The 25,637-nt window shown below is 39.1% G+C and overlaps 1 long non-coding RNA gene across 20 annotated transcripts in view; it reads left to right on the top strand.

Annotated features, from left to right (window-relative positions):
- LOC137856525 (uncharacterized) overlaps positions 1-24,234 on the top strand; it is an 86,846-nt gene extending 62,612 nt beyond the window's left edge. For 12 of the 20 annotated variants that reach the window (XR_011096553.1, XR_011096547.1, XR_011096548.1 and 9 more), the window contains 5 exons: positions 1,382-1,516; positions 4,282-4,356; positions 5,055-5,168; positions 11,649-11,843; positions 23,238-24,234. This is a non-coding gene — a long non-coding RNA (uncharacterized lncRNA). Of the gene's footprint in view, positions 1-1,381; positions 1,517-4,281; positions 4,357-5,054; positions 5,169-6,559; positions 6,639-11,648; positions 11,844-16,020; positions 17,914-23,237 lie in introns of all 20 variants that reach the window. The other 8 variants (XR_011096555.1, XR_011096556.1, XR_011096559.1 and 5 more) reach the window with 5 other exon arrangements.
- Positions 24,235-25,637: the final 1,403 nt, after the last annotated feature.

The following is a 25,637-nucleotide window of genomic DNA, read 5'->3' on the forward strand; positions in this document are numbered from 1 at the left end:
TTTTTGCAATGAAATTTTTTCATGTTTGAGAAACAACACGCAGTGTTTGTGTTTGATTTTGTTTGGTTCTTTCTTCTTATTTTATGCAAGCTAATCTGAGATTGGGTTAGGAACACATTTCTGCCTATTGTTGTTTGCCTACTCTGCAAGCAGAGGACAATTTATATTTCAGTTTGTCTCTGAGACCTTGGCTGTTTCAACTACATGTGGTATCTCTGTCTTGTGGTGTTGCAACCAACCTTTATTTTCCATTCCCCTTATGGAAAGCAAAAGCAAAGAAAAACAAAAAGACATTTTTGATTTCAGGAATTTACACAGAAGTGCATGATCTTCTCCTGATAGTCCTGATACATAATCTCTTAGAATAAGGATTTCCATTGGAAGCCTATGCTCAGAATTGCGTTTTTGGCAACTTGCTTTGATTTGTATTTTATTTTTAGGTAGTTTGTGCACAGCCATATTTGGTGAATTTACTATTCCTATTTAAGAGTTGGATTTTTCTGTTCCTTACAGTTTGAAAACTATGGTAACTGGAAACAAACAAACACGTAAATAAAGCCATGCAGATTTGGTTTGTGATTTTTTTTTTCCAGATGATTTTTCAGCAAATCGTGCTGAATTTGCAAAGAAAAAAAATATATATATTTAGTAATTGCTCAGGAGCAAGCTCATGTGTAATAAATAATGCCTGTAATCATTGAAATTTAATTTCCAGAACATGTCATACTGTTCACCTATCCATTGAGAAAGCTGTAAATTAAATCTGGGTCTCTACTGAAGTCATGGTTAACAGAGGTGATCCTCTGAAATCCATTCAAGATACTTTCCTCTTTTTCTGAGTGAATGTAGGCTTGATTGCTAATGCAGACTCCAATGGCAAACACCTTTTTCTAAATAAATCCCACGTTGGATTTCTGCACCTCTCCTCTCTAGCTACGTTTCAACTTCCACAGTTTTATTACTAAAGTGGCACATGTATTATAAACTGCTAGGATAAAAGTCTATTAGCTGAGGTTCTTCTGCACAGACTATTGCATCCCAGAGAGTAAGCTGACATTGAATGTGGTAAATACTCTGTCTTGTTTGTTTATTTTTGAGTTCTCTAAACAGTGAAGGTACAAGTAGGATCATGGTTTTGCATCCTTCCCCGTCTGCACCTCGATGGAGTGTTTTTTCAATTTGTAAGGGCTCTGGCTGGGCTACAGCTACCCAAACTTCTCAGTGTTATGTTAGTGTCCTCTCAGACAGGCATGCAGGTCACCTTGGTCTGTTGATTTAATGCATTTTGATTACTAATTTTTGTCATTGTGCTGTAGATTTGACCAGAAATAAATTCCTCCTCTCTTTTTTTTTTTCTTTCTTTTTTTTTTCTTTCTTCCAGCTTCTGTTCTCCATTAACCTTGATGTAAATCAGGAGAAACTCCACAGAAGTAAACACAGCAATTCTGATTTAGGTACCACTTGGGATCCAAATCTCACCCAATCTGTAACTGTGGGTTGACCAAGACACAATAGTGTAAGCAAAAGATGTGCAACTGAATCCTCTGTTGAATAGTCACGAACTGACTATCGCTTTGTGGGAATTATTAAATATCAAATACTATAAGATTAATTTCCTATTAATGTGACTAATCTTGTCAAGTATGAGAATTTCTGTTCTTCATAAAACTGGGATAGTAGAAATTTGAACTTTGGCATTTGTCAATAATTTCATTTCTTGAGATTTTTCTCTGGGATTGTCTCTGTTTTATGTAGAACAAAAGTAATACATATTGCGTATCAATTTACAGCATTTTTTTTCCACAGTGCAATAAGGAAAGTCTTTATGATCTCTCACCAAACAAATATACAAGGAAAATAATGTGAAAAGGTGCATGCCAAAAAAAAATAACTAAATCAACAACAAAACCCAACAAAGCCACATAGTTCTCAAACTTCTGCACTATGCAGCAGCTATTATTTGAGTTATCCATAAATAACAATTATAATCTTGACTGAAATATAACTGACTTCTGTTTCATTCCTGGCCAATAGATGAGCTCAAGATGTACACAAGTGTGGTGAACCCAAGGGATTTAGAGAGCATCATAAAAGCATTTTATTGTGCACTCCAATGCTGTCATCTGCAGCTAGCTAACAAATAAGAGAGGTTTTTAATATAATCCACCATGTCCCTGCCAGTGCTCCTTGCCTGTTACGTCATCTTGCTTTGGGCCAAGCGTTTGTTTTCCCCAGATGGCCATTGCAAAGCTGCTGACAGCTCTTCTGACTGAGAAGCTGTGGCGCAGCAATCTTCCAATTCATTTAGCACTACTGACAAAGGAAAAGCTGTTGATATCCCGATGCGAAAGCACTTTATCAGGCATTACATAGTGTCTGTATTCTCAGCGTGTTTGGGGCATGATAAGTTATAGCACATGCTTTTTGACATTTTCCTGCCTTTCACTGCAGTGTAGGATTCCTTGGAGTTGAAATTGAGGTGGCAGAAAAGATGTAAAACGCCAAGTGTGACATCATCAGCAACTGGTGGCGGTTGTGGAATCATAAATAATATTTTGTAGACTTGGATGAAAAATAAATCCCCTGAAAGATGTGCGCTGAGGTTCCGCTTGCCTAAACTTTTGCCCTTTTACGCGCCTGAGTTGTGTGGACTTTTGAAACCGATACCTACCAGACCTATTAGCATCTAGAGAAGCTGTTCTTATTCTGAGAGCACCAAAAGTGCTGGCAATGAGCAATAATTGCTTTCCATCCTGTTCTATTTTATCCATTGAGTACAGATGGGTTAGGAAAACATCTAAGTACTCCAATTTTTGTCACAGCCTCACTCCCAAATTAGTGGGATGGGAAGAGGGAAATGCCTGCATGCTGCCCTGTGCAAGAGGGGCCTGGCTGACTGTAGGACACAGCATTCCTCCAAGTTGCTCCACTTTGTCCTGCATGGCATGGTTGGGGCATTAGCAGTCCTTCTCTCAAGGGTGCACCGCAGGCCTCACCTTCCTACTGGGGGCAGCTGAAGCAATCTGCTCCACTTTATGAAAATCAGATGCAGCTGTCAGGCTCCTGGCAGCTTGTTAATGTAGCCTTTGCTGAGAAGGAGTTTGAATGCATCCAGTTTAGCGGTTTGCTGCCAATATTTATTTTATAACATAATTGTGTTTTTTCTTTAAAACAATCTACATGTTACATAATTTTCTCCAGGGTCCCACAAGCAAGTCTTTAGAAAGGTGAAATAAGTGCACATCTTTTTTTTTTCTCTAATTTGATCAGGTCCATTAACGTACTGACGGTGATTGTAATTAATTTAAGATAATTCCATTTGTCCTCTTTTACTGGCTGATTGAGCAGAAAATATCCAGGGCTGTTCAGGTGCTCCACAAAGGGTCAAGGAGTCACTCTGACACAAACAGTGAGTGGTCCTCCCTCTGGTAATCTGCCCACCGCAGTCATTAGGTAGTTTGAATTGTGGCCGTCAGCACCCGTAGCGGCTCTGAGTAAGCACAATTATTTCAACTGTGTTATTTCAAGTGGGATGAATCTCGCTGCCTGAGTTCAAATTGGGTTTAAAACATGAAACAAAAAAAAAAAAAAAAAAAAAAAGTAAAAAGTAACCCTTCCATTTCCTGATTCTCCAACTTCGCAAATACTCCTAGTTAATACTCCTAGTTTCTCCAGATCTCTAGATAAAGCTTCCATGGCTGAAAGTAAAAGATCCTTGAAGAAGATTTTTTTTTCAATTCAGAAACCACTGTGGTGGAGCTGGCATATTTTCTCGTTGTCAGGTAAAAAGGTTTGTAAACCTGTAGTATAGGCAGCAAGTCCAATTATTCAATTGTTTCCTCATAAATGGCGTTTTTTCCTTCACTCTTCAAAGAGTAGAGTATTTGCATTACAGCTGTATTTTTTATTTATTTATTTATTTTTTTTAGGAGAATGGATAGGATGATGATAGTATTTAAACAAGAAAGTAATTTAATAAATGAGATGCTAAATGCTTAGACAATTATAGGCAATAGTAAGGCCTGATAGTAGCATCCAAACGAAGATTTACAAAAAGTCTTTGCCAATGCTGAAGTAGCAAGTGCGGCTCTGGAGCTCACTCTAGCTCCGTACCTACTAAATATCCATTTCTTCTTCTCCTCATTTAATCTTGTAATTTAGATTTTGGGGTTTTCTAGTGTATGGTATTCATCATTCAAATTCACTTTAAAACTCAGGGCAGTTGTACTTACAAGTATTTGTCAATGTGTTCACATTTTTCTCTCTAACTGTCTCTTGCAGGGAGATTAGTAGGAGAATGATGGGATGAGTTTGTCATCCCTATTATATAAAATTGGAACTTCAACATATTACTATGTAAGTAAGTAAGCCCACAGAATAGCTGTAAACAGGCAAAATATGAAATATTGTTTGAATTCTGAAATCAAATGGTCCAACTGAAAAGAAAACATGTCAATTTTCTTGTTTTGTTTTGTCTTGTTTTCACTTATTCCTTTCTGCTTCCAAACTTGATTTACAGAAAAGTATGAGCAAACCACTTGCCCAAACAAAACTGTTTCATGTAGGATGCATTGTATTTTTAGACTATGTTTCTAAAGAAATGTTTTTTCTTGAAATGCTTAAGAAAGCCAGCAATTGGTACACACAGCATTTACAATAAGTGAGGAGCTCTTTTTACAAAACCATAACCAGATCCAGTAGACGCTGCTGGAAAAGATCTATGCAGAAGTTTTTCATGAAACTGCGGAAATACTTTTTTTTTTTCTTTAACTTATTCTAATGGAACTCCCAATTTAGAACAGTGACCCATATGAGTGACCTTGGTCCTTAATTCCTCTCACATGATGTACATTGCAATGTCTTAATGTTGCATCTGAACCAAAAAAGTGTGAGCTTGAGCTGTGTTACCTTCCAAAATTCATACTAATATAAGACTGAGAATATTTCAATTCATAGTATACCTTATTAAAACTGGAATCATTTTGGATGTGTAATCCTCTGGGAGCTAAAGTTCAGATTGTTTGTAACGTAAACCCTTTTATTTCACCTGGTAGCTTATATAAATGGATTGCAGAGAACAGCTGAAATGTTATGCGGAGCACTTGATTTCCAAGTTTGACACACGCTACCTGAAATTCCCAATGTTACATGAACATCATCTTTAACTCGTAAGTTTTGAATTTTGAAAAGTCTGTTGTTCCTGGGTGGTCACTACAGAGATAGCTTCAAGCATACAAAATATAAAAAGTATGCATGAAATATGCCAGTATATTAAATTAACATCCTGCAAAAGCTCCCTTTTTAAAATCCAGATGCTTATATTGCTTTTGACAGACTCTAGGCGGTAAAGTTCTAACTTTAAAGAAGGGGCTTTCTGTTTCTGTTTTCAAGTTAAAAATAATGAAAGGAAAACATACTGAAATTCCCACATTATTAAATAAAACATTTAAGTGGCATGGGGCCAATCATTGTCACGCCATGAACAAATGCCTCACGGTAATATGTTCCATAACTGTTTGCTAAAAACTACCAATTTTAACACATTTGCACATGATTAGACACAATAAAAAGTTACTTATTGAAGCCAGTGTCACAGTAGTGCTACTCACGCCCTGGGGAGGGAAACCTCCCTGCAAACCTGAATAAGAGAGGTGGTGTGAAATAAGTTCCATGCTGTGCAAACAGAGCGTGAAGACAGTCCCCAAGTGATCAGCTTTGTTCCTGTGGTCAGGAGTTCACAGCGCTGACACTGTCTGCGTCACCAGAGAACAGGACCACAAGGATGTGTGATGGGGAGGACTGGGCTACGTGACTGACAGGCTAGAGCAACAGCTATCCAAGAGCTGCTTTCAAAACATCCTTTTAAAAGACCCCTCTTTATCAAGGACTAGCCCACCAAAGCGATGCATTTCAAAATGGTTTGAGTTTCCTGTTTTTCTTGTAAGATTTCTGTGTGCATTCTTGTTTTTTGTAATAACCATAGAATTATAGAATGGTTTGGGTTGGAACAGAACTTGGTTGTCAGCTAGCCCCAACCCCCTGCCATGTGCAGGGACACCATGTGCACGGGTTTGCCCAAAGCCCCATCCAACCTGGTCTTGAACACCTCCAGGGATGGGGCATCCACAGCTCTGAGCAACCTGTTCCAGTGCCTCACCACCCTCTGAGTCAAGAATTTCTTCCTTTGATAATCAAGGAAAGAGCTTTATAGGCTTATGTCTTTAGCAGCTCACACATTAGCATTTATTTTTCTCACTGAACCTGACCAACCACGAAGTGGCCAACAAGAAACAGCTGTCTCTATTCTAATGGCAGAAGTTCAGCTATGCCACTTATGCTTTGCTGACTGAAGTAGTGGAATAGTGTTTTCATTATTTCAGACTAATTTATTCAAAGTATAATTCTGCATAAATACCCATTTAGATGTCAAATATTTTTGTTGAAACAAACACCAAAATTTACATTAGGCAATTCCCTTGTATCCAACCCACAGACCACTTGTGTTTTAGTTTTTTTCTTTTCAGGGCCTTTGGATTAAGAATCCATTGATGTCTTTCAGTTTTCCAGAAAGCATGGCACTTCACATCGTCCATGTTCATGTGAAGTGAGTTATCAAAGCAGGCCTGAATTAGTTAAAAGTAGGTGTAATCTCCACAAACATATGGGAGCCAGTAAGAAAAAAAAAAAAAAAAAAAAAAAAAGTCTTCAGGGGAATATTTTGAGTATAAGTTAATGGCAACATTAGCAGAGATAATTTTTGCTTTGCAGTATCTGCACATTTGGATTCACAAGGGAGTTTCTTCCTACTTGGGATTTTACACATCTATCAGCTATTGTGAATCTGAGAAGCCAATCGAAACATTATATGTCTGTAAGATGCACCCCTGAGGTTTTTGGACCCATAAAGTAATTCATGCATTATAATCAGGGATAAACATTTCCTTCAAAAGAGAACCCCATGAATCCTTTGCTACCACAGGGACTGAACCAAATTCATAAGATACCCAGGGTTATGATATATTTCTTGGTGACCTTCTTACCTCCAGAAGGTGATAGAACTCTCCATCCCAGCTGCCTGCCACTTGCACTGCCTTTAATTTTTTCCCCAACCCTATCTTATGGGCTACTCAGAGCAGTCAAAACACTGCACAGGGAGAGCTGCTGGGGAGCAGAGGTGGGTGTGACATGCATGACCACAGCAAGAACAAGCAGAAGGTGAGTTGCAGGGCATGCCACTTGTGCCACCCAGCAAAATGAGTCAGCTGCTATTTGCATGCTCCCCTCTCTTCACTGAATTTGCTGGTGGGATTCATGCCTGGCAGTTTCTCCAGCACTCCTATCTTTCATAGAATAAGGTGCTCCCATTAATAAATTCCTCCTGCCAACTCCCAGGAATAGATAGCAGAAGTGCTGTTACTGATATCTGTTAAGAGTCTAGAGTATGTGTTCAGCAGAGGTGTTCTAGCCTGAGCACATACAACAAAAAATCCCCACCACCAACAAAATGTAAACAGAGCATTAACATTAAGAAAGATTAAATAAAACAGCCCTTCAGAGTGCTTCACAATTTTCTATGCTATGAAAAATACCTCCAGTCAAAAAGGAAATGAGCAGGCAATCTGAGCTCCATCTCCTAAACAATGTAGTAAGGGCAAGGCAGGTCTGGAGTCTTTACAGGACTTTTTGTATCTCACATTTTACACCACCACTATTTGTGTGTAAGAAACAGAGTGTTTGGATTCATCTGTTCTTAGGTGACAGAGGGGCTGAGGAGTCAATGTTTGATGTCAGGCGTATGAATAGCAGGTGTTTGCTTTCATTTCACAGGAGCTAGCCTCGCACTACAAAACTTCACAGAAAACACTTGACTGCTAGTGCCTCCTGGGTGAAGGCAGCATAACCCACGCCAGGACTGCACCCTGGGTTTTCACGGGTCGCTTTGTTTAAACCTAGCCAGGAAGGGGTTGGCCCAGGGGGCTTGAAGCTGAAGAGGAAAGGAATGGATGCTTTCCAAAACTGAGTGTGTGCAAACTCTTTCTCGGCATTAACTTTCCCCCTCCTGCTGTTTCTGTTTCAGTTGGCAGCAGGGAGAAGTGGAAGGAGGCATAACAAACCCCACTCCTTCCCCCTCGCTCTCCAGCAGTGCACTTATTTCATAGACTCACTTCTCTGTGAAAATGTGCTTCCCCCCTCGCCCACTATGATTCTCAAAAGGTCATACAGAGTGGGATAGCAGTGTTATCTTTATCCTATAGAAAGGGAACCTGAGGCAGTGGAAGGAAAAAGACCCCACAATCATTCTAAAAGCTTGCCAGCTTGTCTGTTGTATGGAGACTCTTTTGGGGGGTGGTCCAAGCATGGCAGTGCGTGCTAAGGTGTGAATTTAGAGCTATATTTTCTTCAGGCTGTTATGAGACACGTACCTGGTTAAGTACCTACTTTACAGGGATTTCCCAAAGGATAGTATGGGACATTAAAAAACAGAAAGCTCTCCTACCGCAGCATGTAACCGTATATGACTTTAGTGGCTGAGGGGCTCTTTGAAGGAGTGAGTGTCGCCAAAAGGAATTAACCAACAAAAGCGATCCCGTGTGTTTTCTGGTGGTGCCAGAAAGTGGAGAAAACTGGGTGTGAATATTTTATCCACAGCCCCACTCATCTACTTATCACTTCGAACAACTGAGTGGGCAACATATTGAAGGTGAAAGATGACATTATTAGATTGGAGCAGCTTACAAGGAACTGCTGTGTTTGTGTGAAACTTCTTTCAGCCCTCTGTTCCTTGAGGGGAAATTTCATTCCTGTTGAGGGGAACTCTTCCACAGGGCTCAGCAGTTGGCAGTCCTTTAAACCTCCAGCTGGGCCCTTACAGGTCTTTGGGAAACACTCTCCAGCATCTGGACTCTCTAAAGTTGTCCTGCTGGAAAGTGTTGTCAGGGGAATCTGCACTCCTTGCTTGTGGACTCCCAAGGAGGTATGGGGCCAACTCAGCCTAGCTGTAAGAGAAAACAAAGTTTTTTATTCATCCAGACTAAAAATCATGTTTGAAACAAAACTCCAGAAGCAAAACAAGAAATGAGTTATAGTCCTGGTAAGTTTACTAAATAGATAACCGTCCTTGTGCTTAAGCGTCTATATATATATATATATATGTATGAGCACATCTAGCTATAGGCTGAATATTAGCAGTGAGAAACAGTAAATGCAGTGACGGTCACGCATCTTAAAGAGGAAGGGACATAGGTACCCTCGTGCTGTTGGCAGCCCTCTCAGAGCCCTCCTCACGTCCATTTAATGATGGTATATCTGCACTGGTTGCTAATTATCTTCAGGGACCTTATCTTTAGGGGGATACTGCTACTGCTTGTGAAAGACAAGTGTGGAGAAGAAATGAGATGAGATGTTGGGGTTATAGCATTAAGGCCATTATGTGATAGGAATTACAGCAACATTGAAATGTTTGTTATATTAAGGACAAATCAGTCCTAAGGAAACAGTCTAAGGGATGACTAAGAGTGAGGCATGACCCAGTCATAATGTCCTAGATGCTTAGTAACACTTCAGTGCTGGCTGAGACTTGCAGCTGAGATCTAAAAGGATATAACCTACAAGCAGTGTTGACAGTGAGAAAAAAATACAGATTCTAGTGTTGTTAATAGCTTTCTTAGTTAGAAAAATTGACATTGCTAGTGATTCATGAACTTCCAATTTCAGCCAATATGATCTGTGTTAGCAACAAAATTGGGACTAAATGATGTGAAGTGCCTCTTAGCCATTAATATTGTTCAAGGAAATTGGAGGGGAGTGAAAATACAAGATGGCATTATAATGGAGTAACATTAATGCAAGCCTTAAGCTACATTGTTCTTAAATACAGCAGACACAAAACAGATTTTAAACCATTTTCATATCTTGGCACTCTTGCCTCATTTTGGCGTTTACTAGCATAGGCGATACATCCTCCCCATACAAATCAGGAAGATCATCTACGTTCATTACAACATCCAAGAGCCAGGTTGTTTGAAGTCTTGCATGGATTAAAAAAGGAGAAGCATCCTTCCCCTTTCATCCTGGGATCATCTGCAATGCCTAGGCACTTTCAGTCAGTGTGAGTCTTTATGGGAAGGAACCTGACAAAGTACTAGAGACTTCCGAAAGATAAGAAGAGATGCCTTCCTCTTCATTGCTTGGGCTTGCAGACTTTCTTTGGGTATAGCAGAAAGCACTCCTGGGGTAAGGTGTCCCCTCGTCCAGAGGTAACTTAATGCAAAATAGGGAATTACAGCAGACCCAGCAGGGATTGCAACATCTGCTCTACTCTGACACTCTCATTTAGGCTACCCTTAAATCTTCAGGTGCTCTTATATGTTTGACATTTCACAGGCAGAATTTCCTTAGTTAAGTTTTTTTTTCAATTTTCCTTTTTTTTTTTTCTTCTTTTAATTTTTAAGGAAAGATAGAGAAATTGCATTTTGACCGGTACTGAATTTGAAGAGTCTGAACCAGATAAGAATGCCCAAACCAGATAAGAATGAGTGAGTGCTGATCATTTTCTCATAACCTTCTTCATAGAACTGTTTGGTCAAAACAGCTGAGGACTAAAATTATTTATATTCTGATTTGGTAAGATGTCAGCTTGCCATGGAGAACAGACAAAACATGAACTAAGCAGTGATTGTTGTTTAACTAAGAAATTGTGTGATGTGAAAGGCACTACTTAGGATTTGTGTGACTGTCATTTAGTTACTACATGAAAAATACAGAGAAAAATGTAATTTCAAATCAGTAGGAACAGCTGGAGTCAGAGGAAGGTTTCCTTTTAAAGAGCAATATTTGATATAGGTACTCGATATATATATTTATATGGGATAAGTAGGCTTGGTGAAATGGCTGTGAGGCCTTGTCTGGGGCCTTGAATAATCGGCCCAGCTTGGAAAAACCATTTGTGTTGTAGTGGGAGAGTGGCTGCCCTGAGACTTGCTCCCCTGCAGCCTATGAAGCAGAGATGCCTTTTAACACCTGAGGCTTTGGCTCTGAAGTATTTCTGATGCAGTAGGCTTGATGCACCTCTCTCCATTTAAGCTCTTTGGAACTCGAAGTGAAAATGTTGGTAGTATTTTGTAACCGCAGTGTGGATTTATTGAAGTCTGCATCATATCTTCCGCTGTCTGAAAAAAATTCAGATGGCAAAATGTGCGTTTAAGGACTGTGCATTATTTTCTCAGTGAACAGTTATTTCTATAATGTTCTATGATTTTTACTCCTTAACTCATTTTGTTGATCTCAGAGTAGGTCTTGTTGCTCAATATAACCAAATTTATTTGAAACACTTGAAGAAATTCACTTTGATACTCTCCATCTTTCTCCAACAGCTCATTATAATTATAGATTATTATAGTCATACTTGATGCTTATGTATTTCATCTTAATTTTTTCCCAAATGCTGGAAGAAACATCAGCTGGTATTAGGTAACTTAACCTGATTCCAGTTGTCTTATTCATGCTGAGGAGCAATTTACTGTGGAAATAATTCCTGTTTTTATTAGGATTGTTTGTGAAGTTATAAATCTACAAAGCAGCATGTGGGGGGGGAAACAAAACTGCACTTTGTCTGATCGATGTGCTCTGACATTTCCTCTTTGACACAGTCTGGCTGTACCCTGGGACCTCCAAGGGCCACCCTGTTCCAGATGTGCCCCTTGACCAGCCTCCAGCTCCCTGTTTGGACAAGGCTCTGATGGAAAGTGTGGCTTTTCCCTCCCCCCTTTCCATGGGAAGAAATCCAGGCGAATAGGCTGGAAGAAAGAGAGCCACGTCATGCTCCAGCTGAGCCCTCAGACCAGGTAACTAGAGTAACATTGTCATAAGAGGCTTGTCTGCTGCCCAGGGATAGCCCAAATGCTGCCTCTTTACTGAAGTCTGTGGATGTTTCCTAAAGTATGCTCTAAGGACAGCTTCTGTGTGAAAGCTATGCCAAAACCAGGTATTTGTTTTTAAAGGTCTCAGTTCCTGATGGCCATGTTTAAGATTTCAGCAGCAGTGAGCTCTGAGAAGTCAGATGGGGAGTGCTCAAAACTTGTGAAGAAGTTACCTTGCTCTGAATACTCATGCATGTAAAACAGTGGTGGTTTTGGGAAGTATGGCTCTGTTTCGAGCAGAACAGTCAAGCTGTAACCAGACACTATCAATCATGCTCTACTTTTGGGGAGGACTAATACTCCTAATCTTTCTGGTTGCCTCAGAAGTTTATATAAGAAGGAGCTTATTTTTCTCCTTTTCTGTTTTCTGCAATAATGTCAACCTCCTCTCCGCTCTGTGTACACAAAGCGTATGATTACTTTGAGGGAGATTGTTGGAGGGAAGGGGAAGGAACTAGAGCAAGGAAATGCTTATGAGAATGATGTAGGAGCTTGATTTCCAAATGAACAGCAAGATATACTAATCAGCTCTGAGGACAAGACTCCCACTGCCTCCAGCTTGCTTGTTAGCAAGGACTGTGTCTGCTTCTCCCTGAGCTGATAAAGTCTGGTTCTTGATAGGTTCAGAAGAAGCCCAAGAACTTCCTTGCTGTGAAGTTTTCCACCTTCAAATCCTGGTTTGTTTTCTTTAGATTAGGAAGAAGTGAATAAAAAAAAAAAAAAATAGAAATGAAAAATATAATCTCCTCTTCATTATGCCTTAACAAATCATTTTGAAATATCACTTACTTGGAGATGGTCCTGATGTAAAATAGTTCATTTGAATCCTTCAGAATTTCTCTACCTTTGATTTTCCATTTTTCAAATTATACGAGTGCTAAGAGCACAACTGTAGTCTTCTTGAGGGGAAAAAAAAAAAAAAAAAAAAAAGCCATACGAAACTTTTTTTCCCTCCCCTGCAAATAGAACATTCAAATTTCTCAATCACCTGTTCTGACCTGATATTGATTTCCTTCAGTATTTCTTCTTCCTCCTTAGGGAAATAAATCTGTTTCTGGTATCTATCAGCCATTCTTCCCTTTGATAAAAAGAATTCATATAATTCTTAAGTAATGCTAAATCTTCTGTCAACAAATTAGTCTTGTCATCAGCCATAAGGGGCCTCATGATCTTCTTGGTGACCTCTTGCTTCTAAAATACCTGGGAAAAAATCCATGCTTATTAACGTGTGTCTATTCTTGTAGTGTTTGTACTTTTATTTACAACTTTTTATGGTGTTGAGAAGCAAACTGACTAGATTTTTTTTTTCTTAGAAGAAAACTGAGAACTATAAAAATATCCTGTTTATGAGTATGATGTGAGATGTTTCAGACAGAGAATGAATATGTGTGTAAGGTTAATTCAACATATGCAGGCTAATTCAGTAAAATCAATAATTTAGTGGTTAGAGTGCTAGCTGGAGATCTGTGGGTTTTATGGGATCTGGGACCAAGTTTCTGCCTTTGTCCCATTCCAAATAAATAGCAAAAAATCTCTAGATAATATAATCAGCCTTTTTTTTTTTCTGGTCAAATAAATACATATACAAAGATGATCACCACTATAGAGGGAAGTTGGGGCTAAAACAATCTGTATGTATGACCCAAGAGTTGGGTTATTGACTGTTCTTTCTACCGGCTTTGACCAATAATTTAATCCAGAATTGTTTTTACATAATAAAAAGATTTTGACACTTTCCCCTTCCCTTGGGGGCAGGGGGGGGAGTTTAATTGAAAATTGGAAAATGTACCTTTTTTTCCTCTCTCCCCCTGCCCCAAGACATCACTGGAAATTTTGTTTAGTGGATTCAGGATTTCAGTTTTATTGTTTAAGATCTCGCTACTCCAAGCTGCTTTGCATGGCTGGGGGCATAAACACAAATAATCTCCATGACTGGAGCAATAGTCTTTTCATTTATTACACTTAAAGGATGTGTTCTCATGTAAGCTCTAATTACATTTTCCCTTTTTTTTTTTCTTTTCCCTCTAATTTCACATATACTTAACTGCTATTCCATACACCTTTCAAACTCTGTCATGTTTTAAACATGATTATGTTGTTTACATTATTTTCATCTCTCTTATTATTTTTAACATTGTTTGTCATTTTTCACTGATATATTTTCCATGAAAAAGTACTGTTTGCTTGTAGCTAACATTTAACTGGAACTGTCATACTTAATGCTTTTGTAATCTCTGGATGCACTGTATTGGCCTGAAGCTGCTTAAACCTAGGCCTTATGCTGTTGTAAGAGTACTTCTGTCAGGTTTTCCAGATTGTCAGTGGTGTGGGTTTGCAGATTTACCTCTTTGTCTCCAGCCTGTGTCCAACTGATTCTTAAAAACTCTGTCAAAAATTGCTATCATTTCACAAATTATAAAAGAAAGCACAGCTCTATACCATGTGCTCAAAGCTATTGCTTGATTTATTTCTTCCACTTAATATGCCCCAGATTATATCCAGTACTTGAATACTCCCATTTCTACTTAGGTTTCTGTCTCCTTTCAAACCCATATTACTTTATCGCTGCCTCCTGCTCAGTTCCGTACCATCTTACTTCCTTTAACTTGGGTTTTGAACCTTGATAATTGCAACCAACTGGTAAAGTCTCCTGGGGTTCCTGTCTCAGTAAATTTTACTGCCATTTAGCACCTGGACACATTCTCAGCCTTACCCACTCCTTGGATAGTAGTGCTGTGCACAAGGGAGATTTGAAGGGGCAGGATGGGGAAGTAACTACTGCTCTTTGCTGTCTCTTGGCCTGGGAGATATCATAAACAAAATTAAATGCAAAGCAATTGCATTTTGTTATTCATATACAGCATCAAACACAGACCTGAAAGCTTTGTTTTGTTTTGTTTTGTTTTGTTTTGCTTTGCTTTGTTTTGTTTTATTAGGAATTTCCTCTTTTCTGAAATCATGGTGTTGGCAAGTTCAGTTTCCCTGGGTTTTGTCCCAAACAAGTGATGGGCTTCTATCGGTGTTTGGAGAGCAAGTTGTCTCTTTTACAGTGTGTTCTCTGATGGGACTTCCTCTGCTGAAAATGAAAAAGGTTTTCATGCAGGAATATGAAAAACACTATTCAGTAATACCTCCAGAGAACTTGGCCACAATTTTCCAAAGTTAATTAAGACCTATTTTTAGATAACTAGAATGATTTAACATTAAAAGTCTCAACTTTCAAAAACTGCTGAACAGGTTTTATTTTTTTTTTTTTCTTATAAAGGTGATGATCTTATATTTTGATGTGAATTAGAACTATTGATGTTCAGCACTTCTAAAAAAGTATGGCTTACTTTATCTTACAAACCTCCACTATTTCTGCTTCTTTTTTCCACCTGAAATCCACTCTCAGGCACAGAATCATTGTCACTGATGTACAGACTACACTGAAACAGTCATCTGCCTATCTGTGTATTATACCTCTTGTGCTTTTTTTAGCTCTAACTACAAGATTCAACCAGGTATATTTATTCTTCTCCTATAAATAACTAAATTGGAAAAGCAGCAGCTAAAGAGCTGTGACTTCAATTTTAATAGTATCATCCGTGTTGATTTAAAGTGTGTGATACATCCATCAAGTAACTGGCTTGTATGCAAGCATGAACAATTTCTTTAAATACTATTTCACAGTTGTGCTGCCTGAAAAAAAAAATATATATATATATATATATATATATCATTCATTAAATCCAGAATCTGTGAATCACAACATATGCTTTCAGATGTGTTTGAAAGTTTACATTAGCTGTAGCTAATAAGTGTAAAATACAAATCCTATCTCATTAACTTTGGCCATGCATGAAAACTTCTGTATTAAAAACTTGTCTTTTCCTGCCACGATTCCTGGTTGTGATGTCATAAGCATGAGCTGGACATGACAGGGAATTTAGACCTCAAATTTAAATTCTCTGAAGATAATTTTGTTCTATTTCTCCCTGCATCCCTTTCTCTTTCTCTCTCTCTCTCTTTCTCTCTCTGTATTTGTTTGTTTGCTTGTTTTGTTTGTTTGTTTGTTTTCCATTTTCCATTAAAATATGCCCCATGGTCCCTGGCAATTCAGGCACAAGTGAGAAGTGAAATCAGGTGCAGGAAATCTGCAATGAAGGTCTACAGCATCAAAGAGCAAAAACCAATACTTGCCAATGAAGGAAGAAAGCTGTTGGAAAGTAAAACAGAACACGTCCTGTAGAGCCAGTGGTACTCACTTAGACTCTTGTCTTCCCCTCCGTCCAAGATTCCTGAGCACAAGGACAAATCAAAATTGACAGCAGGCGTAGTGAAGAATAATGTGTCTTCTCCAGTGCTGACCACTCTGATAACACCTGTCAGGATGAAAAACCTGAGGGATGTGACTGAAGGGGACAGGCTGGAAATGTCTCATGTGGAAGACCAAGAGCCATGGCAGAGCTTCTCTCCCGAGAGCTCTTACCATCTACACTGTTCTCATGACGAGAAAGTCCTCCAGCCATCTGCAGAGAAAAGAGCAAGCCGACACGTGTGGAGGAGACTGCCACTCTGAGCACTATGCAAAGACTGTGCTCTCAAAGCTGGCCTTGCAGACATGCTCGTGAGAGGAGAGGCATTTCTAAACTTGCAGTGAGTGCATTTTGGATGGTGGAAGCTTTCCCCACAGCTATGGCTTTTGCCAAGCAGCTCAGAATTGCTCAAAGAGCAGTCAGTGTTGCAGACAGAAGAGAACTGTAGGCTTGTTTCTGAAGGACTTTCTGAAGGTGGCCGGTACAGATAAAGCAACTTCTGCTCAGGCATAATTCATATAGAGGCATGCTGGTAGGGTACATATGATTCAGGTGATGCAAAGCTGCACTATTGCCACCAGAAAGCTAATCTAGGTGTGGGTTTAGTGTAATATGAGCCAGCAAAAGACAATTTCCCTAATGAAATCCTCTGGAAGGGAGAGCTCACTCAACACAAAACAGTGTTTATATTCTGCTGTTCTAGTCTAGTCTGGAGGGTAATTACATTTTATGGGGTTAACATGTATCAAGGATCTCATTGAAGGTCCAATAACAGTGTTTACAGCTGTCAACTGTATTGACTGAAAGCACTGATTGCCATCTCCAGCACTACCAAGCCACTCAGGGTCTCCACTCAAATCATTATGGACAATGAACATAATAGTCACGAGCTCTTGGGGGCTTCCTGTTGGAGAAGGGGCATTTTTAGCTTCTTTTCAAACTAATTAGCCTTAGACCTGTGGCTTGGGTATGGGCCTCAGGAACTCGTTTGGTTAACATTTTCTGTCTTGTCCACAACAAGTGGACAAGTGGACAAGTGCTATGAACATCCTTTCAGAGAAATAATATTTTGAAACCACATGAATGTTTACCCAGAGCAAGAGGAAGGGGTGCAAACATTGTAAAGGGAGTTTGTGACTCCTGTGCTGTTGCTTTCTGAAAGGCTGTTCTTGGATTTTGCTGTATTTGCCCAGCTCCGATTATGCTTTAATATTTCAGTGTGGAGAAAATAAGTCTCTAATGTAAGAATGCAGCACTCAAGTGCTCTTTTCTCAACATTTATATATACGTGTGTGTGTAAAATAAATGAAACCCTAGTTTATATTAAGGGAAAAGATATTCTTGGCAACGTAAATTGGGAAGTAACTGGGGGAAAATGGCTCTCTTTAAGAAAAGTAAGCAAAGTAGGTGCAAGCAGTGACTTTAAATTGGACATTAAACTAATCCAGGGCTATACTTTAATAAAGGCTAGTGCTGGGAATTCTTATGGATTTTCTAGCTCATTGCTGGGATGACAGAGAAATACAATAAATGTTCTATTACTTACACAAGCTGCTGGTTTTCAGAAAATTAGTCACCAGTGACCTTTTACCCTTTGTCTTGCTCTCTTTCTCAGTAAAACTACCTGATCAGAATCAAATGCAGCCCTGGTCCATGATGGCATTCCTCCGGGCTGCACGGGGCTATGCACAATCAGTGTGAGTAAGACTCTTAGCGTGGCATCAGACTCGCTTATTTTTCTCATTGTGTAACTGTAATATTGGGGTTGCAGAGGGGAGGGGGGGGGGGAGAGGAAGAAAATCACCTTTTCATCATTGATTTTAACTGTAGAAGAAATCAAAGGCAAAATTCTGAATTTCTTACTAAGGAATGAAAGCCCAAACAGTAAAACATAACCAATCAGACTGCTCAGAATTAACATCTGAGAACCATGATATGGCTTGGTGAAATCCTGAGCCTCACAAAGCACAAAGCTTTTTATTTGGTTGATATTTTTTCTTCTTTTCCTGAGTATCAAAATGTGATGTTTATAATCCCTGCAATGAGGCAGAGACTTTCGGTGAGGGGGAGGGGACTATATTACTTGGTGTGTACCAGCCCTTTGGTAGAATTATATTGATTAGTTTTCCAGTTAGCTGTGAGACCTCCTTCTGACCCTATTTTCAGGGTCAGTAGATCATAATGCAGAAGTGCTAAGAGACCAGTATCCCTCCCCATATTGCTTTTTGAAGAGTGTATGGACCAGAAAATCATGTTATATATATATAGATATAATGTATATACATGTATAATGTATATATGTACAAAAAGAGTGGGGCTGGACTCTGCTCTGCAAATGCAGGTAGAAGTTACATGTCAATTATAATAACATTTCGCTGTGGAAAGGAAATTCATCCAGCTTCTACTATAAAGCTTTAAAACTGACATTTGTCCTAAGCCTTGGTTTGTTGTTTTCTTTTTTGTTTGTTCGTTTTTGTTGTTTGTTTGTTTGTTTGTTTTAAATAGAATAGAAATACTTTGGGATTCAGCACAGTGAGGATGGGCATGCCTTTGTGAAAAAGAAACATGCACCTGTATTTGAAATTTAACTATTTTTCTGAGATCCTTAGTTTGAGAACTATCAGACAAGAACAAGGAAAACAGGGTTACGGAGCTCATCCCCATTCTCTGAGGATGTCCCACAAGCAATCTGTTGACTTCTGTCTTGTATTGTATGTCATCCATACATCCCCCTAATTAAACAAGAAATCATTTGTCAAAACTTGCTGCACTTTTCATATCCAACATTTTCCATGGCAGGTGTGTAACAGACAAAGAACAAGGACAACATGAAATACCTAAAGAATGCTTTTAGTTGCTATTTTTACTTGCTATTTGAAGCTTACAGTTGAAATCCTTGGTCCTGTAAAAGGATAAGGACTGGAGTCAAGGACTCAAATATCCTCACCCTAACACCAGGACCCTCCAGAATGCTTTTGAACTCCGGTGCTCTCCGAGTGTGCTGTAACTGTAGGAGACAGCTCTAGTGGTCCGGTAAGAGCCAGGCTGCTCTTTTCGTATTAAGGAAAAGGAGCTTGACTTCTAGCAGCTGCTGCCCCTGGTTTTCTGCATCTCCTTAATTGAAATCCAGACCACAAGGAGCTAATTAATATATTCCATGTTACTCATGAAATCCCCATCTGGGGAAAAAAAAAAGAGAAAAAAAAAAAAGAGTGAGGCGATGTGTTACAGGCCAACAGATTGTCCCTCTCCTTTTCCCCAGCATGGGCTCAACAGGTCTTGCAGAGAGCATGCCAACATCACAACATGTCCACTGCTATTAGTGAATAGATACTGCTCTTACGTCGGCTTTTCAGTTGTGTTCAGATTTTAGTGTTGGCTGATGGAGATGGCAAAGGCTGCATCCGTGCAACATCTCTCTTCTCCCTTACCTCATATTCACACAGGTTTATGATGTTGGCTACCTATAGCGATATGATTCCACATTTAGTTATCATGTCAATATCGCACAGAATTTGAATACCTTTCTTTGTTAAATATATGTATTTTAACTGTAAAATATTTATAAACCCACACTTAAATGATGAAGATTATCTTCTCCACTTGTTTCTCTGCTGAAACAAAGGCACTTTCTTTTTCCTACTAGTATCTTTACATACCTGTTTTCTTCAGGAAAATTTTCCAGGATTCCTAAAGTTTCCGAGTAATGGCTAAACAATTGTCATCATGGCCTCCCTGCACCTGCGTGCTAATCAGATCAAATAACTTCCAGAGAGAGTCAGATTCGTAACAGAAGTGAGCTGACTCCGAAGGACTTGGGTGCCGTAGCGAGCAGCTGGTCCTTCTCCAAATATTCTGGAGCACAGGTATCACAGAGCAGGCTGTCATTACATCCAGCACGTGTGCCGTCAGTGTTGAAAACAGGCAAACAGCTGTTAGGTGGATAAGAGTAACCATATTCCCTGCAAACACACTGCTTCATTTCTTCACCAGTTGGTACTCAAGGGACCCTTTCCTGTTGTGATGGTCGATAGCCCTTAGTGTGTCAAAGGGTGTGTTTATGTCACTAGTCACTTGCAAAAACTACATGATTTTCTGATGGGTTTTGCTACTACATTTTTCTCTGTGAGGAACATGCATAAATATTAATGAAAATATTATTAATTTACCTTTTTGCTCCCTTTCTTCTAGCAGTAAGAAATTATTTTGAATGGCCTTGGCACATTATATCAATTTGATTGCAAAATTTTGGATTACTGCCTCTTTTACCAAACATTTTTCTTTTCTCTCCTTTTTTTTTTTTTTTTTTTTTTCACTCAGTTGCTATCAAGTAGTGACCACATTAGAGGAAGCTGCAGGGCCCTGGCACCCTTGGGTTGGGTGACACTTTCTGTTTCGTAGCTGTGTCATCTGTGCTCTCCACTCAGCAGGCACAGCTGGGTAGGTGCTTCTGCTTACTACCTCAGAGTGTGTGAAATCAGAAATCCATGTGAGGCTCACCTAATAAAAAGACAAGGTACCAATCAGCTTAATAGGCAACTATACAAGCAGTCATGATCCTTACTCTGCTTCAGGTGAATTGTCTCACTTGACTTCAGTTCATCGTACTCTTACCGTGAGCCTTCCTGGAGGTTCAGCTGACTTTGCTAATCATTTATCTTAAAATCAACAGTGGCTTTACTTTTTCACCTTCAGCAAATACTCTTTTTTAGGGGCTATATTTATGTTAGTAAGGCTGTAAAGAAGGATAAATGAACTATGAAAATTGCAAACATTTTTGTTTTCTTTTAAGGGAAAATACGTTTTGTTTAATTTTGCCACTCACCACCTCCAAATAAAAGACTGAGAGGGTAATATCCAACCTCCTTATCTTACTTTGCTATAGCTCTTTTTCACACTTCTGCAGGGCAGTTATGACAAATTTGAGAAAAAGGAGCATGACTAAGAAACAGGTAACATCAGTAACAGAGGGAAGATGTAAGCAACTGAAGATGGCCACTCCAGCCTCAATTACATTTCTGCTGCACATCAGCTACTTAACACACCATCCCACATCATTTCTTACCTGCAGATCAGGAGCCTAATAGCATCCTGCTACAGGTCTAAGACAAAAATTTAGCTTTGCTGACATATATTCTTCCTAATGTTTCTTTGCTGCTAGCAGAGGGTAATCCCAAGTAGAAGTCTGGACATTTCAATGTCTCTTTGGAGAAGCCCCTCCAGGTCCAACATTCATATTGGAAACCGAGCTCTTTGGGCAAAATTTTACCTTTTTGATTAATTTTTATTCTGTGGAAATTTAAGATGAAAAGTATTCTTTGTTTCTACAGTTTACCCTGGAACATTTTCTTGCTTTAATTCAACTATTGGAATTTAATAATTGCGATCTGAAAAAGTGGGTATCGTTGCTTCTGTGCGAGGAAAGTCTTTTTATCATAAATTCCCAGTAACAACTTCTTCCTTCACCTTTCTCTGTTCTCTAACTCTGTAGATAATAGAGTGGCAATTATGGTTATTTAGGACCTAAGCCTGAAAACCCTTAATCATGTGGATATTCATTGCTCCCATGGTCTACCTATTCCATTGATCGTGCTAGTTTATTTTTGGTAGGATCAAGTGAGCGATTATAAAACAAGTAAAAACCACAGAAAGGTGACAGAGTCAATTTAGAGTACAGAGCAGTGCTTACATCCTGCTACTCATGGATGCTACCCCACATAAGAGACACTCAATCATAGTTGTTAAAAGGCATTAGTCCTTTGGAGGAGCTGGTGGGGATGCCTGGGACCACTCCTGGGCTGCTCTGGATGTGGGGTTTGGGGCTGTCTGCTGGCCCTGCCTTGTGCAAGGCAGATGAAAGGAGGTGGCATGCTAGTGTGCAGACCAAGCAGGATCAGGAATGGGTCCCAGCCAAAAAAAGTAAGGATTTGAACCTAAATCACAATCCAAACTTTCCCAACGGGAGTGTTTAGATTCAGGGCCATCTCCTGAAATAAATAATGAATAAATAAGGTCCCGTATAGATTTCTAACCATGTCACTTTATTAACACTATAGATTTTTCAAACGCGGAGGGGCTGTAAGAATTGCATATACATTTCATTAGTAGGGAATTTATGGCTACAAGATTGCACTTAAGGTTTGTGCTAACGCTTTATGCACCCTTTTGACCCAGTCCCTTTACTATATTCTGCCCCAATATTATTTTTCATAAGTCAGGAAACGTTTTCCATATGTTTTGCAGCATTATCCAAAGGGAGTTTGCAGCTGTACTGTTCATACTTTATCATGTTCATACTGACTGAAGTGCAGACCCCTCCTAGTGACAGTACCCATCTGAAAGATCATAACAACGCATTTTTGGCACATTATTGTTCTCCTTTTGTGTCAAGCCTCCCCCACGGAACAAAATTGTTTCACAGTTTTTATTAAAATTTACTATAAATGAACAGCTGAAAAAATAAACAGAAAAGTCTGTGTGTATCTTATTTACTGTCATCACAAAAAGAATATCTGTGCTGGAACATTATAACATAGCCTAACAGCCAAAACTAACTTACAGAAATAAGCAGAGACATTAGAGAGGTTGAAGGCCACAGGAGTTCATTATTTTCAGTAAGCTTAAAAGGCAACAGAGGGGGTGGGGAAGAAGGAGGGGGAAAAAAAAGCAAAAGAAAAGTTATGAAGGTACATGGGAGCCAGGGAACTGCGGGAGGGGAGGGCTGAAGTAGGAACTTCTGTGGCACAGGGCAAAAAAGGGATGAATGCACCAGTGCCGTAGTTGCCATGTCCTTCTACCAGCAAGTTAGTTTTCTTGTGGAAAAATACATTGACCCAAGAAGCTCTAAATAAAAACAGGTCCATGAGTTATTTCAGCTGATTTTAGCCCTCCACTGTTTGATCGTAACATCTGAGTTCTGATATCCCCCATTATTCTGTAGAAGACATGAGTATGCCCCTATAATTATGGCTTTCAGGAACTGAGTTTAGACTGAAAATGCACTTTTTTTTTTTTTTTTTAGGAGAATTTTACAGCCATGATGTGGGCCAAGCTGGGATGTGGTCTGAGAAGCTGGACCTCCGGTGACATCTTCTTGTGCCTCTCTGTGCTTGTGCGTGCTTTCAGCGGGTCTGAATCTGATCTGCTCGATGCGCTTCAGTGGAAAGAGATTTCTAATAGTAACTGGAAGCAGATATAGCCAAGGAATCAGTTTTAGTAAATCCCACTGAACTCTGTCATGGCAGAGAGACAGTATAAATGCTCCCCATGAGTCTGCTAATGAAATGCCTGGCAAAGCCAAAAAGGGCAAAGAAAAAATAGAAATCACAGCTGCAATATCAGCTTGAATAATAGAGCTAGGAACGGGAGAGTAATAAAAGATGAGCAAGAGGTCAGAAATAACACAATATGAAGGCAAAAGGAAGGAGAGGAATGCTTTCCAAAAAGTGAGGCAGAGTAGAAAAGAAGTGTTCCAGGTCCTGTGAAATGCTGATGTGAAATGATTTAGAATAGGAATACTATGAAGGCAAAAAATAATTAATTATATGAATTTCACGAGCTGAAATTTTTCACCCTTCTCAGCTTCTTGTTGGGAATATTCCCCATAGAGTCTGTGCTAGAGGCCAGGTATTCAGTGACAAGTCTCTAAAACGGGCCTGAAAATGGACATTTATTTGTTGTACAAAGTACTCTTTTGAATGTTCAATCACCTTTTTTTTTTTTCTTTTTTTTTTTTTTTTCTTCTGTTTAGAAATTTTGGCACACAACTTCTAATTTACTCAATCTACTTCCTAGAAAATAACTGGGTAAGTTCATTTTAGGGATCTTATTCATCACTTAATGTAAAGGCAAAGGAGCGGCATCAGGCACCCCTTTCCAGCGTGATGTGGAAGTACAAACCTCAGGAAAGGCACAGGCTGGGGCAGTTTCCTCCCTGGGCTCCATCTGCATAAAGGACAATTAATTAATACAGGTGTTATTCTGGGGATTCAGATTATTATTATTATTAATAATAATAATAATAATAAATAATAATAAATTATTATTATTATTAATAATAATAATAAACATCCAGTAGGAAGTAACCCAGAGCCAGACAATGAACACAGGTACATGATGCCCAGCTTCAGAGAAAGGAGAATTGTCCGTCCCATATGATCAACATTCTCTGACTTTGCTGGATTTCTGGAAATCAGTGGATCTTTGTCCTTCCTGTCTTCTGTGCTTCTAAGCACTAAATCAGATGTCAGCTGCTCAGAGACATTGCATTGCTGCATAAAGACTCGTAGCATATTCCTGTAAAGGCATATTCCAGAACAAGTAAAATGAAAATGGCTTTTTGTTGTTGTTAAAAGTCTGCAGTCCCTGTGGAAATTATTTGCTTCAAAGACAACAGTGTAAATAAACTTCCTTCACAATAAACTTCAAAGATAACAGTAAGATGTATGGTGAAGTGAAGGGAATAAGCCTTGTAAAAAATGTTTCTCAAGTAAGTTAACAGTTTGGATGTTTCTCATCTTCATCTAATCATTTCCTCATTTTTAATCCGCAATTATAACACAGGTTTATTTGCTTGGGAGGGTCAAAAGCCTAGAACACTAATACTTTAATGTTTTAAAGTATTATTTTAACCTTGCAATTTGATTTTATTAAGTTATTCTTGAAGCATTCACATTTTTATTAAGAATAGACTAATAAAGACCATCAAGGAAAAGAAAGAGAAGGCACTTTTAGAGGTAGAAAGCTTCCAGGTTTGAGACTTAAAACAAAAAGCCATACAAAATACTTTATAAGTATCTATATTGAAATATATGCTTTCTAATAGTATCTTAACATGATTCGCTATTCAAACAAATAGAGTTGGCACAACAAAGTTCTCAACTTTAAACTAAATTCATCTGCAGGTACTTCCTCCGTGGTGTGAGCGGGATGTATGGGCACGGCTCTGTCAGACATCCTCCACGTGCTGCAATTCTTGAATTAAAAAAAATAAATAAAATCCAAAATTCTGCTATGGTGCCATGTGAACAAGTAAATGTACATAAAGATGTAGCCACAGCTATACCTGCCTTCTCAGACGCGGACATGTCTTTGAGCTGCTCTCAATTTGGAGGTTCTTCTGGCTATGTGCTGGCGTTCGAGACCCATTTGCTTTTCCCTGTTTAAATCTGAATGTTTTCACACTGCTGATGGGATTGGATGTACAGTCCTCCTGGCAGCCTGCCTGTTACCTGCCTGTATGTTTGTGCAAATTAAAAACCAGTCATGACATACTGGCTGATAATATTATCTCCTCAGCCTTGGGGAAACAGCTGGGGAAGGAAAACCGGTTAAAACAGAAATGTCTTGTTATTAAGATAGCTATTTCTGGAAACAGCGGGGCAGGGGGGGCTCCTGGTGTAGGTAAATGCCACATGATTCC

This window comes from Anas acuta, chromosome 4 (genome assembly GCF_963932015.1).
Source record: "Anas acuta chromosome 4, bAnaAcu1.1, whole genome shotgun sequence".
In the NCBI taxonomy this organism is placed as follows: Eukaryota; Metazoa; Chordata; class Aves; order Anseriformes; family Anatidae; genus Anas; species Anas acuta.